The sequence below is a fragment of the Impatiens glandulifera genome, chromosome 1 (assembly GCF_907164915.1).
Source record: "Impatiens glandulifera chromosome 1, dImpGla2.1, whole genome shotgun sequence".
Taxonomy (NCBI): domain Eukaryota; kingdom Viridiplantae; phylum Streptophyta; class Magnoliopsida; order Ericales; family Balsaminaceae; genus Impatiens; species Impatiens glandulifera.
In genome coordinates, this window is record NC_061862.1 from 39,707,953 (window position 1) to 39,712,354 (window position 4,402).

The 4,402-nt window shown below is 29.3% G+C and overlaps 1 long non-coding RNA gene across 2 annotated transcripts; it reads left to right on the top strand.

The window, feature by feature from the left end:
- The first annotated feature begins 407 nt into the window (after positions 1–407).
- On the top strand, positions 408–2,736 carry LOC124925127. 2 transcript variants are annotated; one of them, XR_007098321.1, is made up of 4 exons: positions 408–677; positions 767–978; positions 1,129–1,185; positions 2,640–2,728. It is a non-coding gene; the product is annotated as an uncharacterized LOC124925127 (long non-coding RNA). The 2 variants fall into 2 exon arrangements; XR_007098311.1 differs by having other exon boundaries at positions 408–978; positions 2,640–2,736.
- The last annotated feature ends 1,666 nt before the right edge of the window (positions 2,737–4,402 follow it).

A 4,402-nucleotide genomic window follows, 5' to 3' on the forward strand; every position in this document is an offset into this window, starting at 1 on the left:
ATGTCAAACTTTTTAGATTAAAAGTTATTACAATTTTTGAGGTGAAAAAATGTGTTTAATGGGATTAATCTAAAAAGAAGAAAACTATTATAAATCAAGTAGCTAAACTAATTTATAGAAATGATAAATCAAAATAGGTTTGATTTTCACCAGTAAAAAAGGTTTCAATGGCGACGAATCTAGTGACAGTAAAAATATTACCGTCGCTAATTATCAATAAAAATAAATGTTTTCTAAAAAATACAATCATACATTAATCCCAGTCCATAAGTTCATTTCAAACATTAGTTATGTAATTAGCTCATTTCCCATTCTTCAAACGAAAGCCCCTATCTCTTATAATTTTTAACCATAACAAGATTATTAATATTCCATATTATCCTAATATCTATATTACTCTACGAAGATGAAGAACAAATTGAGTGTGCAGCTCTCACTGAAGAACAAAGACGATTTTCACAACGCCTTCTACCATTGACTTGTACTGATGAGCGCCCCTATTTAAGTAGGTGTTCGGGCGCATTACTTGTGCGATCTATGCCGATGAGAAAGGATGGCGATGTTCAGGCAGCGCCTTCTACCGTTTGACTTGTCCTGATGAGTGCCCCACTGATAATAGATGTTCGAGCGAAGTACTTGTGCAATCTATGCCGATGAGAAAGGATGACGATGTTCATGTAGTATGTTGTTTCTATTATTTTCCATAATAACTCCACGTTCTTGATTTTCTATAGGCTCGCTCTTCAATACCCTATCTTTTTGGAAGTTTTAAAGCCCTAAAAATGGAAATTAGAATTAGCTGCTAGCTCTACATAATATCATCAAGGTGAAACCATCAAAGAAGAGAATCATATGTACAGTCTTATCAAAGGGGAAAAAGAAGATGATAATAATATGAAGGGCGAGGATCGGATTACTTTGTGATCCTATTTTTGATCAATCTGAGGATCAGATTGCTTGTGAAGGGTCGGACTTCTTGTAAGTTATTTAGCCTATTCTGTTTAACTTTATCAATGTTATTTATTTGTTTTGTTTAAATGTGCAAAGAACTTGGACATGAATATTCAACAGACTTTTTAAGCATCTTGATAGAAGAGATATCAAGTCGAGCTCAATAAATTTTTGCAGGACTACATGATCAACAAATACAACAGAGAATCTCAATAAATTTCAATATGTTTTACGGTAAGTTCTTCCTATTGTAGTTTAGGATAGTTATTATTTGTATTTGTTTTTTTTTTGCTTTCTATCTGTATGAAAATTACTGAACCCAGACAACATAAATTTTAAACAAACTAGTCTTGTTTTTGGTGTGTTCGATATGAGATTTGCAATACTCTTTTATATTAAACATTGGTTACTTTCATTATGTGTAGAATTAACTTTGTGAGTTACGAAACATGGACTTTTAGGAATTCTCTTGTGCAAAAGATGTAGGATAGTTTCTCTACTTTCTTGTTGAACAGAGGATAGTTTGATTTGAATGATGAAAAAGTTAGTGCGATTTTCTACATATTTATTGACAGACCATTAAAAAAATTATTCATGCTAAACTAGCTAAATATTTTAAAACAATTCATCAAGAGTTTGAGAAGGTTGTTTGCAACTGAAATGGAGACATCATATACTCCAATAAATAATAAATATAGGATATTTTGATTTTAATAATGATTTTCTTAGTTCTTGTCTCACATTTTACTTATTTGTTAGATTTTGTATATAGGACAGAAAATCGAGTCTTGACGAACATATATAAATTCAGTCATTTTTGTCTTTAGCAACATTTATAATAACATTGTGTTATTTGAAATTCAAGCATCTATGACAAACACTCTCTGTTAACTCAAAGTTGCCTATTAGTAAGTTTGATGGAATTTTGGTTCAATGAGGAGTATGCATTGATATTTATTAGATATTGGAACCTAAAGATGGTCTAGTGATCAGAAACCTCTTTCACATGAGAGGTTAAGGAATCTATGACAAACACTCTCTGTTAACTCAAAGTTGCCTATTTGTAAGTTTGATGGAATTTTGGTTCAATGAGGAGTATGCATTGATATTTATTAGATATTGGAACCTAAAGATGGTCTAGTGATCAGAAACCTCTTTCACATGAGGGGTTAAGGAATCAAACCTTGTCATTATTAAAAAATAATTGTAAGATCACAATTTTTGTTTTTGCTCTTCATGCATTGATAGTGTTTGTTTATACCTCATTACATTTCTCTTTAACGTTCTTACTTATGTTAAATTGTCATTAGTGCTTCCTTCTCTTATAACCCATATTATGTGTTGGAGTGGAATAGATTAATTGTTGGACTTTCCATGTTTTGGCTTGTAATGTTGTTGTTTCGATTAAATAATGTATCCTCTAAAGCTTGAGTCTAATCTTTTTAATTCAGAACCTAGATTTTCTATAAAATGTTGTTGATATAGATGTTAAAGAGTACATTGTAGTTGTGTTACCTGAAGGTTTATTCTCAGACTTTCATTCTTCTTTATTGTAAAGGGTGCATGTTTAACTGCTTTTGTGTGATGCTCAATAATATATTACTCCAACTTTTTTTAAGATTATTGATTCACTATTCTAATTTAACACTATTTTTTTTCTTTCTATTTTCTTACAAACATTTGATCAGGTACAGGTTGATCATGCAAAGTCGTCAACAAAGTTTGTTATTCTATGACTCTCGAGTCTAGAGTAAGTTCTTTTTTACCGAATTTACAATTAAAAGTTTTGTATTGTGCATTCTTATATTGTTGGTCGGACGAACTTGTCATTAATGATTTTACAGATTGCTTATATAAGATGTGGCATATGGAGAGAGGTAAGATATCTGTATTGCTTTGGATGCATATCCACATTGAGTCCTTATTTATTTATTTTCAATACTTGCTCATTTATAGAAATTTTATAAATACAATCATTTGGTTTCATTTTCCAAGACCTTGTTTGATTATTTGAAATTATTTATAGATTATAATTTTCCAACTTTCTTGTCATTTCTATCCATAATTTCAACATTTAAGCGATCATTTTCTTTTGTTTCTGCTGGTTGTGATATATAATCACCACCTCTATATTCACTATTATTTTCAACTGTTTACATACAGTGGGAGAATAAATATTACTTGACTGACCATCCTGGCTTGGTGTTGGTTTCCACTGCACAAGTGGTGTAAAAAACTTTGTTATGATGATTTTGGTTTTCGTGTTCTTCATTTCATTAAATTCTACATGTTATATATATATATATATTTGTTTTTTAATCTTTCCGATAATACTGGTATTATTATTAATCTCGGGGTATTATTAATCTCAGGAGAAATAAAATGTGAGTTTATTTGTATCAAGTTAATCAACTGTTTTGGTATTAAAATATTATCTAAGGAATAATAATTTAATTGAACTTGATTTCAGGTTAAGGTTATTCTAGTTCAATTGGGAAATACTATGTTAATTTTGGCCAAGAATACAAAAAAGAACGTGTTGATTTCAGGTTCTTCTATTTCAATTGAATTTTACTCTTTTTTTGTTATATAATTGTTAATTTGATACTTTTACTATCATCACATTCATTGTTGGATCATTGGATGTGATTGTTAACCAAAATGTAGATTGATTGGATTGACATTATTGGACGAGATTGTTAACCATTTCTTAGTTTCTTTCCCGTATGTCTTATTTTGTTCTTCCCTAGTTTGAAGTAATAATGTAGGTGTAATGGCTTCTCTATTCACGCTTCCCCAAGACAATATTGAATTGCAATTTGTCACTAATCATTTAGGTTTGTGTCCAACTTACTTGTGAAATGAGAAATCTGTTAAGAGAATTTCAAAATGAATATTATCTTTTTTGTTTAGGTCATTTCCTATTGACAAATGAGGTTTGAGTTTGAATTTGACTTAATTGTGATTTAAATGATTGAACATGATTGTGACTATTCAGTAAATTATAGTATTCTGTCGATGATAAGGTGATGATGGTATCTTCTCATTTATTGTTTGATATTTGGCAGGTTTTTGGTTTTTGACAAGTGTTTCGGAAGTCAACTAATTTGATGACTATGCAGTGATATTTTTTAGAAATAAATAGAAAGTACATGTTCAAACTTATATTTATATTTGATGTACTTTATTTATATTTTATAAAATTGAGAAACATTGTTTGTATTTTATAGAAATATTATGTAAGTTTGTTTTAGTAACATGAATGATTTAATTTTACTAATATTAAATCATGTTTCAAGATATTTAAATTTTTTCCATTCATGTTAAATTTAGTAAATTATAAAAACATTAGTAATTGTTTTAAATTAATGTAACTACTATTTAGCGACAGTATATAAATCCCTTAGCCACTTCTTTACCCACAATTTTTCTTTATTGTAGCCAGCCAATA